We start from the raw sequence: 16,807 nt of genomic DNA, 5'->3' as shown, positions 1-16,807 counted from the left end.
CTTACTCGGACACTTGATATAAACACAGTCGGACACCGAACATTGTGTACCGACATCTAAGATCCTGCCGTGTTCCTTCTCATCTTCTGCATCCGAAGGAGCAGTTCGATCTCGCCTTGGCTTCAGGTGTGTAGGCAGGATAGTAACACCACTGCATCAGATATGTAAATGAGTACGGGTGTCCCAATTCGTGACTTGACAAACTTTTTTATTTGACCGTGTCACAAAACAATGCAGGTGCGTTTTGACATTTTTACTGTCCCACAATATTATTGTCAAATATGATCATATATAATAATCCATCCATCCATTTTCTATACCGGTTCTCCTCTTTAGGGTCGCGGGGGTATGCTGGAGCCTATCCCAGCTGTCTTCGGGCGACAGGCGGGGTACACCCTGGACTGGTCGCCAGCCAATCGCAGGGCACATATAGACAAACAACCATTCACACTCACATTCATACCTATGGACAATTTAGAGTCGCCAATTAACCTAACATGCATGTTTTTGGAATGTGGGAGGAAACCAGAGTACCCGGAGAAAACCCACGCACGCACGGGAGAACATGCAAACTCCACACAGAGATGCCCAAGGGAGAATCGAAGCCAGGTTCTTCCCGATCTCCAGACTGTTACTGTGTTGGCCAACGTGCTAACCACTAGACCACCGTGCAGCCCATATATAAGAATATTTTATAATAATGCAATATTTCCTTTATGTTGTCATCTTTCACTCCGTAAAGTTGTGGAATTGGCGTTTGTGACAAGTATTTTTTCACGGGCAACTTGGACTGTCTGTAAACAGTTTGCAGCATTTCTTGAAACGCTGGCTTTTCAACTGTATTGAAGAGCAGCGTTTCTTTTGCGATGGCTTTCCGTGAACGCACACCATTTTGTGCTGTTCCGTTTGTATTTACTTTGCTGATCCAAACTCTGCTTTTAATCAGTTCTGAATACTGGCTCATACGTGTTGATGGGCTCTCCTTGCTTATTGTCAACATTCCCACACGAGGGCTGTGGTATTTGGCTTTGCAATTATCGTTTTCGACTATGTTACCGTACACTGCTCCTCACAAAGCTGCGCTCTTTTGCTGCGTCTCACAGAGACACAGCGACTGTACGACAGACAAGAAGAGGTCTCACTCTGGTCACCGTTGTTTTATGAAGCGTTTAGGCACTGAACCAATGGACGGAGTTAACTCCTGCCTGTTTGCAAGCGAGAGACGATGAAAACAGACATGCATGCTAAATGACATGAGTTCATTGTCATTTAGCGTGTAATTAATTAATTAATTTATTATTGCAAGACGTTTTTGTTTCGGAATGAGAAATCTTGTCAAGTTCTTGCGAGATCTTGTGACACCCCTCGTAAATAGCGTGACTTTGGAACAATTTATTTCACAAATAATGAGGACGCGACACATTAAATGATCATGAATTAGCTCTGTTGTCCCAAAAACAAGATTTAGCAGACAAAGACCGGGTTTTCCTTGACTTCCACCCAGTAGGTCTACAGGGGGCGGATCCTGGGTGGCTTTTTCGGGCTGAGCCCAGCAGGGTCCCACAGGTGAAGGCCTGACCAGCAGGTGCTCGCCTGTGGGCCTGACTCCACGGTGAGGACCCAGTGTCCCACATTCAGGTGAGGTGCGGTCTCTTCTTCCGTGATTCTGTGGCTACGTCTTGGACGCATCCTTGGTGAATTTTTCCGGCCATGCCCAACCGGGAGGATGCCCCGGGAAACCTGGAGAGATTATGTCTCGCAGCTGTCCTGGGAACGCCTCGGTGTCCCTGCGGTGGAACTGGAGGATGGAAGACCAGGAAGTCTGGGATTCCCTGCTGAGACTGCTGTCCCCAAAGAGGAAAATGGATGGATGGCTATCTCAGCTGGACTCCACAGTAACTGCACGCTTTTGGGTACGACAAATTATATCGACTTGTTATCTACCAAAGCACACAAATGAGTCCTGTCTCTTTAAGAAGACGCTTGGTGAGAAAGAGAGCACTATTGGTGCAATCATTGATAAATGGAAGAAACCCATCATAATAGCAAATATCCTTTGCTCCTGCTCTGGAGCTGTGTGCAAGGTTTCATCTGGTGGAGTAAGGATGATGTCAAGGGAGTTGGGAGCACAGTCAGCAAGAAAAGAATTAGTCAGACACTTTGCTGAAATGGATTGAGACCCTGCAGCGCCTGCAAGGTCCCCCTGCTCATGAAGATACATGTAGAGACCTGTTAGAACCCGGAGCCCACGTTGACTCAGCAGATGTCAGAGAAATATGACTCCACCAACGGCATCCCTACTGTCAAACATGAAGGCGGAAACATTCTGCTTCGGTGATTCTTCTCTGATTACCCGTTTCGCCTTGTCCTTAAAATGAAGAGTTGACAAGCCACCGACAAGTGAAACTTTCTCTTTCTCTGTGGGAGAAATTGGGTACATTTCACATGCTGCTTTTATTAGACTCATTTGAACTTCCTGAAGTAAGAACACGCTGCGTGGTCAGGCCAAAGTCATCACTCTGTCGATTCTTTCACTGCCACAACCCCCACAGCCCTCAACATCAATCCATGCATCCCCCACGCCGCCCCTTCTTTTTTCTCATCCAACCTCAGTCAGTGCTCAGTCAAAGCCTCAGGAAGAGGTCATTGAGTGCAAGAATGCCAGTGCACACCCTGCGTATCCATCTGTGTGTGTGCGTTTGTGTGTGTGTGTGCGTGCAGACAGTCTACACTCCTCTAATTGAATTCTCCTCATGCATCGAGCACATGGCGATCAAGATGCTGCCTGTGAAAGCAAAGCACTGAGACAAAGAGGTCACAACTCCAAGACCTCCAGGCTTGATTTGAAACATCACCATGAGATACCCTGAGGCTTTCTGCAAGAATGAATGTGAATGCCCTCGCTAATCTGGAGATTTGCTGCTGGATTGTATAAATGTGTCTGAACCCAAATGATCAACACTCGACGCTTCTCGAAGTCCATACTTTGTACCTGAGCAGAATAATTGCATTACTCTTGTTTGTTATGATGTGGAACTTTGGTTAGCGTACGCCCCGGTCAGCGTGTTTTTTTGGTTAACATCAAAAATCTTTGCCAAAATTTTGCATACATTTTCTGGTTAGCGTACAATATGGCGCACGTCCTGTTGTGTTATTAATACGCTGCGTGAGTGCAACTGTGTTTTTAATGTGTTTTTATCACAAAAAAATTCACAAAAAAGCATCATATTAGCTACATGGAAACAGAAAGTGGAAGTCAGCTCCATCGCCCTTCTATGATGTCATCAGCGGCTGACTTTGCAAGTTTTTGCTAACTAACACAAGTCACAAGTCTACAGTAGCTTTACAATTACAGTTTTACGCACATAAAACAATTCTAAATGCATATAAATGATGAATGAAAGGGATAAATGTTACTTTAAGGTTACTTTCACCTTCACTGAAGACGTGATTGTTGCCAAAGACACAACGTGGCTGCGAGATCAACAGAGACACCACCTTGGTGTTTTGCTATGAGTTACAGTATTTCTTGAATTCAATAGTGTTGCTCATCTTATTTATCAAATTGCTGCCACTTGCAATGTTCTTTGGCTCCATTTTGGCTTATTTTCAATACAAAAAATAACTAATGGCAAAACACGAAGGCGGTGTCCGTGTTGACCTCGCTGCCACAACTTGTTTTTGGCAACACAAGGAAGGTAAAAGTAACCTTAAATGTTCATTTATCCCTTTTATTCATCATTTATATGTAATTCTATGGATATAGAATTGTTTTATGCATATAAAACTATAATTGTAAAACTATAAAAACATGTTTTTTGGCTTTCTGGAACTCATTATTGTATATTATTTGTTCTGGGAAAAATTTATTTGGTTAGAGTACGTTTCGGTTAGAGTCTGACCTTCTGGAATGGGTTAATGATGCTAATGAAGTTTCCAGTGTATTTTCTTTACTTAAACTCTACATTTCGGGCAGGATCTCATCCATGACCCGGAAATGGCATGCCACCCTTTTCCGGACAAGAACCATGGACTCGGACTTGGCGGTGCCAATACTCCGCTGTGCTGTGCTATGAAAATCACGGCAAGACTACATCTTCTGCAAAAAGCAGAGACGCAATCCAGTAGCCACGAAACCAGATGCCTTCAACTCCGTGGCTGCAAATTCTGTTGATAAAGATTATGAGCAGAATTGGTGACAAAAGGCAGCCCTGGTGGAGTCCAACCCTCACTGGAAACGACTCTGGCTTATTGCCGGCAATGAAAAGAACTCTGACAGCGGCGGTCCGGTGCCCCATACTCCTGGAGTATTCCCCACAGGATTCCTCGAGGGACACGGTTGAATGCCTTTTCCAAGTCTACAAAACACATGTAGACTGGTTGGGCAACCTCCCACGCACCCCCAAGTACCCTAAGAGCTGGCCCACAGTTCCACCACCAGGATGAAAACCTCACTGCTCCTCCTAAACGTGAGATTCAACTATCCGGCAGACCCTCCTCTCCAGAACCCCTGAACAGACCTTTCCAGGAAGGCTGAAGAGTGTGATTCCATGATAGTTGAAACACACCCTCCGCTCCCCCTTCTTAAAGAGGGGGTTGCTCTCCATGGATTCCCCGAACTCCTCCGATGTCCGTGTTTTTGCCTCGGCAACTGCCAAAGCCACAAGCTGCTTGGCCTGCCAGTACCTGTCAGCTGCTCCAGAGTGGTCCCGATAGGACTCTTTCTTTACCTTGACCGCTTGCACCAGCAGGTGCCGGCATTACTGCCGCGACCGGCACCGACCACCTTACGACCACAGCTGCTTTGACAATGGCGGCACAGAACATGGCCCACATGGACTCAGTGTTCGCTGCCTCGCTTGGGATATGGTCAAAGCTCTCCCGAAGGTGGGAGTCGACTGACTCCACCTGACGTTTCCAGCAGACCTTCACAAAACGTTTGGGCTGTGACTGGTGTCCTGCCCCACCATCGGAGCCAACTCGCCACAACTCACCACTACAGTGTATTTTTAATGTTTTATGTTGATCCTATATTTTAGTTCTTTGAGGTACAGTCCTTTCTTTATAACTGTGGTTGTGGTTGAAGGGCGGAAGTTGGTATGGTGTAGTATGGTAAATGCGTGATACTTCATTTAGGTAATTGTTATGGGGTGTAACGGTGTGCCATAATTACAATTCAGGACATACATGGGTTTTAAGTTCAAGGTTCGGTTCCTTTTGGGTACAGTACGGGGAAAAAATGCAACAAAAAACTGCTTGTCTTTTATGGTTCTGTAATTCCTGGAACTGAAGGGTTAGTGTGGCGCTGTGTGGTTTGCATTTCCACCAAGCTTTAAAGTTCAGGGCAGTTTATTCAAATCAGGCTGCTGACGCATGGGGAAATGGTACATTTCTACACTGATGCCAAGCAAATAAACACAATTTTAGGTCTTATTTCTTCAATAAAGTGTCAGTAAATAAATACAAAGCCAAAATCTATAAAACAAGACGATCCAAAAAACTTCAAGTGCTTTGCTTAGTAAAATGTGTTAACACCTTACAAGACAGTGGGTACGAGAAAACGTGGTCCAGTTACTAATTTGAAGAACACACCACTTAATGAGGGGGTTGTGAAGACCAAGCCAAGTAAGACCGAGTACAATGGCTGTGGAACAAGCAGGCATTCAGACAAAACCAATGGATTCACTGTGGTTGCCGGAGAGATCCAGCTTGATTGTTTCGGTCTGATGGGGTACCAAGGCCAGGTGATGTCCGATGGGGACTGGATCGTAACAGGATTCTGTCATACCACTATGGGAATGTTATCTTTTCCAACAACGTCTTTGTCAATGAAACATTCAACCGCGTCCGAATCAATGAGGCCAATTATCTTCGTAGAGGAACGGGGCCAAGGAAGATGACCTTGTAGTTGCAGCTGACTGAGTGCTGGAGCTGCAGGTGGCGCTTCCCATGAGGCTGGACTTTGAGTCAGCTGCCGCTGGGATCCAGGGAGTCTGGATCTACTACTACTGTAACATCTTTCATTCCATTTTCATTGTCGTCATGTTTATATGTCATACTGCAACTGTGGAATTTCCCCAATGTGGGTAAAATAAGTTATCTCATCTTATGACGGTCACATGGCAGCCACTATACGTTAGTAAGTTCAAGTCCAGCACAAAGCTGCGTAAAACACATTGAAAGTGTACTCCTGGCTTCTTATGGGTAAATCCCCAGACCATACCAGGAACGCCCGCAAATGGCGTGAAAGAGTGAGTGATTGAGACTACACAATAAACTACACAAACCAACAGGAGGCCACCAAACCAAAAGCTTCCCTCACTCACGGTGCAAGCAAAAATAACACAACAAGTAACATATGTGGGACCCACAATGTAACTGCACCACATGCAGGTATCACAATAAACGCTTACACACTAAAAAGTCTCCTATTTCGTACCAATGTACAACCCGCAAGGCATGCTGGGAAGCCTACACGCACACTTCCCCAACAGGAAGTTGCTCTGTGCAGCCCGCGCTTCACCGGTGAGATTGCGGTTTTCCACTAATAAATGGCTTCATTATGCACATTATAAGCACAAAATAGCGGGTTTTCCCTCACACACACACACACACACACACACACACACACAAAAGCTGAATCGTGAATACACGGGGATCTACTGCTTTCATTTTTAAGATTTACCAACCCAGTTTGACTAAATAAGGAGAATGACTGGACCATTTGGACATAATATCAAAGACTGATATGTAATGAAACATCTGTGATTGGTATATTATCTAATATTTAAGATTTATGCATCATAAAATATCTAAGATTGATATATAACACTGTATAATATTTAAGATTGATATATAGTAAAATATCCTTGATATCTTAAATTGATATCTAAACTTCATATGTAATATTGTATAATATTTACAATGTAGTAAAATATCAAATATGTTACATAATAAAATATCTGCGCTTGATATGCAATAAAATAAGAATAAAATCTGTAAGGTATCAAATAAATGTTTAAGATCGCTAGTGGTGGAAGAAGATGGTTGTGTGCCACTGCTGCTGTGTGTGCGCTATAGGGGCGGGGTCTGCCCGTACGTAACGTTGTAACGTAGTAACGTAGTAGAGCGATTCTCCACGTTGCGCTGCGCACACGGAAGGGGGGGACTCCCATGCTGGTGAACGGCAGCGACGCCAAGGTGCGGCGGGCTGGCCATGTTGTGAATGAGCGGACGGGGTGACGTCAGCGGACTACTGTCAACAATGTAGGCGTTCCAGTCAAGTGTAACAAACAGCAGCACGCCGTGCAACGGTCGCCTCACACGGAATCGTAGCAGCAACACACACCGCACAATCACGGACGTGTTGTTCTAACCCGGAGGAGAAGAAGTCAGCCGGGCGACGGGAGGATAAAGCGATCACCATGTGAAAGAACTTATGCGCTGGATCGAGCGAGAAAGCAGCAAAAGGTGAGCAGGCGTGCACTTTTCCTTTCTTGCACTCGAGCCGCTGGGTTGCTAGTGTGTCTTCGAGCTGCAAACTATTTGGGGAATGTGTGTAAGACATGTTGATACTGTATGTGTGGATGTTGGCAGCAAATGTGGAAGGGTTAAACGGGTCGGGGTGTGAACGCGGGTTGAGCAGTGAAACAAAACTCAACCACATCCTGTTACGTTTTGACTGAGCTGCTGTTTCTGCATTCATGCAAACACACAATGTTTATTCCACGACCAATAACCGCAGTAAGAGCATAAACAAACATATTACCATTTCATTCACCTGTGTTATTACATTACCTTATCATAATCACTGTGAAGTATGTGTAGTAGAATGATTACTCATCTTCAATCTCAATATACAGGGTGACCCTAAACAGGGAAAACTGCAAAAATTATTTTAAAAAACAATTATAAAAAAATAGCTTAATTTAATTATCATTTAAAATACACTTAAAAAAATGGATTCATTGTAGTACAATTTTATTTGTTTTGTCATTAAAAAAATAACAGTAAAAATATTATACCAAAAATATTTACAATTTTTTTATTGAATAAAAGCATAATATAATGAAACTATAATACAAGTACATTTTTCCTGCTTATTTACTCTATTAATTGTCATATTTTTATTTGTTTCATATTTAATATCTGTATGTATTACTTTTTCATGTTTAAAATTATTCCATTTTTATTATTTTAAATCCTGAAATGAAACTTTTTGTGTGTATTATTAAATGTCTATATTCAACCATTAAAATGATTTAAAGTAATGTTTAAGTCTATATGTTTTATTTGTATAATTCTTTTCTTAAAGTATTTAATTTTAATGTATTGAATAATTGTGAATTAAATGTAACTTATATGTGTATAGTGTATTTATATTACATATAGTCTATAAGGTACACCGTGTGTACACTAACTACACTACCAATTTTATTGTTGAAATATCGATCAACTATGAACTTTGCTACCATTTGCGACTACTGATATAGGTTATATGTACGCATTGTGGTGTATTGCCTTAAATGCATTGTTTAGTCAAAGAATGGCGTTGCATTTGTGTTGGATATGTTGCTTCTGCTGTTTTGCTGCTTTGGCTTCCTCGGACGTCGCACGCTTGGATGCGCTTGCGTCCGTTGGTGCAGTGATACAGCATTTCCAGTCTCTTTGTGTGTCTTTTGTGTGTCCGCGCCGGATGCAGCATCAGCCTCCATCTTCCAGCCTGTCATCATTGACACGTCTGCGCCCTTCTCTCACGATGGAGTCCTAACGTGGAGGTGTGTTGTGCTTCTCGAAGTGTCCTGTGTGGAATGAACCGTGGTTCATGATGACAGACGTTGCTGTTCGTCATCACTTGCACGGCGGAAGGAGTCCTTTGTTCCTTCTTACAGTAGCCCACGCTGCTTTTTTCTCGTGCACGGTACCCTCCATTTTAGTGTGTGTTTGCGCGCGCGCGCGCGCGCGCGTGTGTGTGGTTTTTTTTTGGGGGGGGGGGGCAAAACTGTCAACCCTTCAGTGTCTGGGTCGGGGCTCGAATGCTACTTTTTTTCAATAACATAAAATGAACGCAGTGATTGCCCACTTATTGCATCACACTCGTGCTAGCCTCACTATGCCAGCCGTCCACGTGACTTCACACTACTACTCCATTATACAATACACGTGTTTATATTATACTACCATATCCTTTACACGATGCCTTGTGCTGTTAGATAGCACACAGTGGGATTGTTTTTCTTTCACGAGTCATGTCTTCCGCCGAACGTGTAACATGTACTTGATTTGACGGACGGCCCTTGAATGCACCACAGTGCGGAAGCGTGAAGTTGTTTATAAATAATATGGAACTTTCTCCCTGACACAAATAAAGGGTACGGGTATTTTCATTTTTTCTTTTCTCCCTTTCTGATGCTATGTCATAAATCCACTCAAACGGTAGCAGTACTGTCGTAGTAGTAGTAGTAGTAGTAGTAGTAGTAGTAGTTTGACTTGAACACTGTGTCATTTTAAACCACATCCATTCCCGGAGGCATCCTCCCTTTTAACAGCCTCTCCAGACCTTTCATTGTTTATAGTTATTGCATTCATTGTTGTTTTTGTCTACTGGTGGAACACAAAATGATCAAATTAATTACCGTCTTTGTGATTAATAACCAATCCCACTCACAGTGTTAATCCAATCACAATGACCAATGTTTTTAAATTCAAATTGTTATTTGGTTGAAAACTGATGAATAGAATGAATGAATATGCAGTGTTTCCCTTACCATTAATATTGGGACGATCATGAAAACCTTTTTACCACCGTCTTAATATGGTTTTTAACATCATTAGAGCCCTCTAGACATGAAATAACACCCCTATAGTCAACTTTACACTCCTATTACCGAATAAAGTGGATGTAATAAGAGAAAATAAGACATAAATAAGACTCATGCTCGTGTGTGTTGGTGTAAATGTGTTCTGGTGCTACTGTAGGTGTATATGGATATGTATGCTGTCCGCAGATCACATGTCATTTAAGGAGACCACAGGTCTATACTTTGGTATTTTCAGCATCTTCCCTGTATGGCATGTGGAGGATTGCTCATCCAATCAGCAGTCAGAACGCAGTCCAGACGCTTTCAAGGACTTGTGGCGAGTCTGGGGTTGCCGACCCCCTGGTCTAAGAGAAGTCACAGACAATTATGATAGGCTACGCATTCAACGATAGCTAACGCCAGTAGCTGAACTTTGCCACATCGTTGTTATTATGATTAACTGACAACAAACATCACTAATGCGCGTGTTTTATGTGGGGCGTGGCTCGCAATATTGGAGCAGTTTGCAGCACGATGGAACTTTAGCTGTATAGAAAATAGAAATAGGGCCACATAGTGAGAAATGAAAGGATGCAAGGGCCACTGTGGTATTTTGTAAAGCAACACATGTAAAGTAGACATGCTAAGAAGTTATATGTATTTCAAGAAAAAGATGCATCTCATCTTTATGGGATAGGAATATTTGTGTTACATTAATACACAATTCAACATCTGTGAAAAAGTGTAGGAAGCACTGTTGCCGACTTTTCAGGAAGAAAAGTAGCTATTGGCTGTCCTAGAAGTCCTGTTTGCATATCATTTGCATATGACGTCGTAAAATGCTGCACGAAAAAAGCGTAGCCTCGTAGGAGACACAAAAAAGTGAGTAAAAACACCTTAATAATGTTTACAAGGACAAATGAACTCGATTCTTGGTTTGTTCATTTAAAATTGGCGATAATCGCACCCAAAATAAAATAACTCATCTCAGCCAGCACCTCTCAATATTCTCCCATCACTCACTGGAGATTGAAAGCTTTTTAAAATGAGCATAATTGAACAGCGAATAACGGATTATGCTGTCATTATTCTATGGCTCACATGAACGTGAGTCAGTGTGTTTCGTGAGTAGCACACTTCTTAGTATCAACTTTGCTCCTTTTTTCTCATTTTGGCTGTTTTTTCAACTTTCTTCTTAAATAATCTTCATAAATGTTCTTTTTGTTATAGTGTACGTTTTTTCCCATAATATTTTGACTTTATTCCCATAATATTATAACTTTTTTCTCCAACCCAATTTTACAAAAATTACAACTTTATTTTATTTTGTTTGCTTGTCGTTTTACGACTTGAAAAAAAAGATATTTTTCCTTTAAGATTGAAACTCTATGCTATTAAAATGACATTATTTTCCCTCATACTATTATGAATTTTATTCTCATAAACTTGCGACATTTTCTCGCTAAAATACGTCTTTTTTCTCTTAAAATTTGGAATTTATTCTCGTAAAGTTACAGCTGTTTTTTTTTCCCATTTCTGCTTTTGTTTTTTTCCCCCCAACTATTTCAAGTTTCCTCTTGTAAATGATCCTCTCGTACTTATGACTTGATCCACGCAATATTTTGCCTTTATTCTCGTAATGCCGTAACTTGTTCTGCAACGTACCTTTCCAAAAATGACAACTGTATTCATTGTTGTGTTTGTTTCTCCTACTACGGCTTTGAAAACGTGACGTCTTTTTTCTTTAAAATTTCATCTTCATGCGACTAAAATGACATTATTTTTCCTCATAATATTAGGACATTATTTTCATAAAATTACGACGTTACACCTTTTTTCTTTTAATATTTTGACTTTATTATTGTAAAGTTACTGCAGATTTTTCCAATTTTTGTTTGTTGTTGTTGTTTTTTTTTGTTTTCTTCTTAAATTATATATTTAGAATGTGCTGCGGGCCAATAAAAATGGCATATGGCCCCCCGGGCCGCACTTTGGACAGCCCTGATTTATAGTGTCGCAGTCTGAAGTTGGGGTTTAGGAACAAAGTTGCGAGTGGGGCGTGGTGTGTGGGGGGTGTTCACTAAAACAAGTCCCTCAGAGTTGCCAGGCAGAGAAATCCCAGCAGACTGTAACAGGATTCTTGCGTCAGCATATTGAACGTGAAGCTCTGCTTTTCCCCAAATGTGTCAGAAAGCAGCTTCGTATTTGTTTGATGATAATTTGCTATGTGAGTGAGTTTGTTTGGTCTCTGCATTTCCAAATGGGAACCATGAGGAAGTACGAAAAAAGCATGTTGTCATGCGTGGGTTATGTCAGCACAAAGGCATGCGAGACTGGACTGCTGCCAGAGTGTGCTGCTGAACAAACAGCGCCGCTCGAAGAAGATTCTGCTCTTCATCCTGCTCTTCTTCCCACCCTCGTCGCTCTTTATACGCCACATGTACTTCTTGTATTTTCTACACGCAGTGCGCCAGGCGGTGACTAAATCTTGCGACTAAAATTTGAGACATCGTGAGTACATTTTTCATCTACTCGCGCACGTCCATCCATCCATTTTCTATGCCGCTTTTTTTTCTAGGGGGTATGCTGGAGCCTATCCCAACTGACTTTGGGCGAGAGGCGGGGTACATCCTGGACTGGTCGCCAGCCAATCGCAGGGCACATATAGACAAACAACCATTCACACTCACATTCATACCTATGGACAATTTAGAGTCATCAATTAACCTCACATGCATGTTTTGGGAGGAAACCGGAATACCCGGAGAAAACCCACACTCCACACGGAGATGCCCAAATGGAGATTCGAACCCGGATCTTCCCGATCTCCTGACTATGTGGCCAACGTGCTATAACCACTAGGCTACCGTGCGGCTACTTGCAACCAGTTAATTTGCAGATTTTCATTTATTATTATTGAATATTTTTTCTATTATTGAAGCTCCACGCTTCAGCCCAGGGGTTGACAGTTATATGCAAATGAGCTCATTTGGCAACCGACATTAACTCCGAAAAAAGAAAAAAAGGAGACGAACACCAAAGAAGAAGAAGGCGGGCCGATGCGTGTGGCAGCAAATGGCCACCGTTATTGGCTCGTGTGTGAAACGACGGCAGCGTTGGAGATACAATGTATGTGATGTCATGATATTTATTCATGATGGGCCGTTTGCAACCCGCGTCACAATCTAAAAATATAATTTAAAAAGCAGCAAAAATGGAAAAATCAGCGGTAATTATGCAAGAATAAAGTCAAAATACGAAGAGAAAAAAGTTGTAATCTAATGAGGAAAAAGTCAGGATTTTATGAAAATAATGTCATAACGTTATGACGAAAAATAACGTCATTTTGCAAAAGAAAAGAAAAACATTTGTCAAAAGTTTATATATTATTATATATATACTTATATATTATACTGTATATATGGGAAAGAAACAAAACAAAGTTGTAATTTTTGGGAAATTAGGTTGCGGAAAAAGTTCTTAAAGTACGAGAATGAAATGAAAATATTATGGGAATAAATTCATAATTACGAGACAAAAATGTACAATAAAATAGTTGAAATAGATAATAAAAAAACAGCAGGACAAACGGTTCTAACTTTACAAGAATAAAGTCAAAATATTAAAAGAAAAAGTTGTAATCTAATGAGGAAAAGTCAGGATTTTATGAAAATAATGTCATAACGTTATGACGAAAAATAACGTCATTTTAGAAAAGAAAAGAAAAACATTTTTCAAAAGTTTATATATTATGGGAAAGAAACAAAACAAATACAGTTGTAATTTTTGGGAAATTAGGTTGCGTAAAAAGTTCTAAAGTTATGAGAAGGAAATCAAAAAATTATGGGAATAAAGTCAGAATTACGAGACAAAAATGTACAATAAAATAGTTGAAATAGATAATAGATCATAAAAAAACAGCAGAAATTGACAAAACGGTTCTAACTTTACAAGAATGAAGTAAAAATATTAAAAGAAATAAGTTGTAATCTAATGAGTAAAAAGTCAGGATTTTATGAAAATAATGTCATACTATTATGACGAAAAATAGCGTCATGTTAGAAAAGAAACTTTATATAGAAACAAAACAAATAAAGTTGTAATTTTTGGGAAATTAACTTGCGGAAAAAGTTCTAAAGTTACGAGAATGAAATCAAAATATAATGGGAATAAAGTCTTAATTACGAGACAAAAATGTACAATAAAATTGTTGAAATAGATAATAGATCAATAAAAAAACAGCAGAAATTGACAAAACAGTTCTAACTTTACAAGAATAAAGTCCAAATATGAAGAGAAAAAAGTTGCAATTTTACAAAAATAAACTGGGTATATTATGAGGAAAAATAATGTCATTTTAGTAGCATGGAGTTGAAATATTAAAGAAAAATTTTAATTTTTTTTAGTTGTAATATTATGAGAAACAAACCAAATGAAATAAAATGATCATTTTCAGAAAATTTGTTTGGGAAAAAGTTATAATATTCCAAATATTATGGGAATAAAGTCCTAACATTATGTCAAGAAAAGGTGCAAAGATTATGTAAGAACAAATAAACAGCAGCAAAAATTGGGGGCTGCAGTGGGGGGTGGGGGGGTGGGCAAAAAGGGAAGTTGATAATAATAATAGGCTTTTTCATCTCTATCACAAAGGTGAGATACAGTTTTTCGTATATAACTTCTTAGCATATCTTGTGTTGCTTTTCACTCTGTGGCCCTCACTGGAAAAAGTTAGGACACCCCCGCTGTAGCGGAACTCAGGTTCATGTGGAAAGGAGCGATGACGTCACGGTCGGCTTAGCCGCCTGCCCCCCAAGACCTGTAAAGCAAGGGGAAACACCCCTCATTGATCACGTTTCTCCTGCCGTTTCACCGCTGGACCTTCTTTTTCTTTCGTGCACCGACACCTCGTCGTGTGATTGCACGATTCCACCGCAAGCGACTTTCATCAGAGTCACTGCTCCTCCGTCATTCTCTGTTTAACTGAGGCAAGTTGCCAGGAAGCCACCCGATCAAATATGTTGCTTGGTCGTGTGCTTCCTCATGGTTCCAGTCATCACGACGCATACATCATCCTCGTAGCGTCTGAAGTCCCGAGCTGCTCCTCCCACCTCAAGCGCATTCACCTCTTGAACTGAGGGCTAAACCCTTTAGTAGCTTATCCTGTCTCCTTCCATGAATTAGACAAAACATGGTGTGCTAACGGGATAATGTGCATGTGCTTCGTAATAGTGGAAAACGATCACGAGGGAATGTAATGAGGCAGAGGAGGCAGAATAAGGAAGAATTAGGCATGTGTAAAGCGTTATGTTGTCCCGTAAATGAAAACCTTGTCAAGTAGACAGAAGATGTTTGTGTTGGATTAGCGCAGCGCTACTATTCCGATGTTGGCAAGACACTGAGGAATTACTACGCTCTGTTTCAACTTGCATCCACGGAGCTGCACAGTGTGCATGTCTGACAAATCCTGCTACTACAGTCGTAGCCAATGTACAGTACACTCGTCCCTCGTTTACCACGTTTAATTGGTTCCACACACGACCGCGATAAGTGAATTTCCACCAAGTAGGGCTTCAATATTAATAAACAGAATATTTTTGTAGTTAGCGCACAGAAAACCTGCTTATGTCTTTCTAAATGCGTGTTTTAATGGGGTAATTTGGATTTTTTTTTACATGAAGTTGTATGGCATCCCCATTGGCGGCGTAGTGCATCAACAGTGAATTACCCCCCACTTCATCCCGTGAGCCCAGTTCTGGTCGGTTTTCGATGTTAAGGAAAGTAGTTCCGGCTAGTTGGTGGGGTCACTTAAGTGTTTTTCTTCTCAAAACAATGTGCGTTAAAAGAGTAATACAGCGGTGCCTCGGTTAACGCCGTTATTCCGTTCCAAAAGGTCCGACTCAAACCAAAACGGACTCTAACTAAAGCAAAATTTTCCCATATAGAAAATAATGTAAATCCAATTAATCCGTTCCAGACACCCAGAACACATTTTATAGACAATAATTATAGTTTTACACGCAGAAAATGATGCAAAAAGAATTACAAATGACAAATGAATGGACAACTGAACATGTAACATCACCTTTACCTATTTTGTTGGAAAAAAAACCCCACAAAAACATCAATTAACAAAATAAACACATAATTCTGCGGCAACCACAATTTGCGAAAACTGTAAAAAAATATGTCACACTGAATATCAACATCCTAGAAGCAATAAACGTGTGAGCTGGCGAGGTGGTGACGTGTTCTGTTTGACTCGCGATGCCGTGAACATGCTACAGTAAGTTTGAATGCTAACGTGCTGTTGTTGGAACCAGAAATGAGTGTTATGGATGTAAAATGAGACAGGCAGAAACTCCGAGCGTACCGCCCAAGCGCCGCCGTGTTAATAGACTGTTACGCGGGCACCGGAAGAGAAGTGTGTGCCACTCCCGTCATATTTACATACCTCTGAAATGACGACGGTCTTCTCTTTAAGCCATAAAGCTGGTGTGTTTTTTTTGGTTAACAACCAAAACCAATTATCACGAGATTTCATCTTGGCCGCATGATTCAAGATGACGTAGTAAACTAACCGGACGGTATTTTGGACGCTAAACAAGCCAAGGCAAACATTTTGGTTGTTAACCAAATTTCGTTTGCATAATTTTGGTTAACAACCAAAATGTTTGCTAAAATTTTGCCTTGGCTTCTTCAGCGTCCAAAACACCGTCCGGTTAGTTTACTCCGTCATCTTGAATCACGCGGCCAAGACGAAATCTCGTGATAATTGGTTTTGGTTGTTAACCAAAAAAAAACACACCGGGGCGGACGCTAACCGAGGCACCGCTGTACATTTGCATCACGAAACCTTTGTCCACCAAAAAGTCTGACCTCACAATCGCTCTGCGTTATTTTCTCTCCTTTTGTATCACTGCGCGCTGTCGCCAGCTGTCAACTGTCACATTTCACAGTGTTTACTGCTGAAAACATGCTGAATCACGGTGTGTCGTGTGCGTTGT

The 16,807-nt window shown here is 41.1% G+C and overlaps 1 protein-coding gene across 1 annotated transcript in view; it reads left to right on the top strand.

Annotated features, from left to right (window-relative positions):
* Nucleotides 1–7,187: 7,187 nt before the first annotated feature.
* The window catches only part of bach2b (BTB and CNC homology 1, basic leucine zipper transcription factor 2b), an 82,765-nt gene continuing 73,145 nt past the window's right edge, over nt 7,188–16,807 (top strand). Inside the window, exon 1 of the mRNA XM_054761094.1 lies at nt 7,188–7,470. The gene's annotated coding sequence lies outside the window, so the exon portion shown is untranslated. The remainder of the gene's footprint in view (nt 7,471–16,807) is intronic.

Source organism: Dunckerocampus dactyliophorus, chromosome 19, assembly GCF_027744805.1.
Source record: "Dunckerocampus dactyliophorus isolate RoL2022-P2 chromosome 19, RoL_Ddac_1.1, whole genome shotgun sequence".
Classification (NCBI taxonomy): domain Eukaryota; kingdom Metazoa; phylum Chordata; class Actinopteri; order Syngnathiformes; family Syngnathidae; genus Dunckerocampus; species Dunckerocampus dactyliophorus.
The sequence above is the reverse complement of the archived record's forward strand: the minus strand, read 5'-3'. Positions and strand labels throughout refer to the sequence as shown.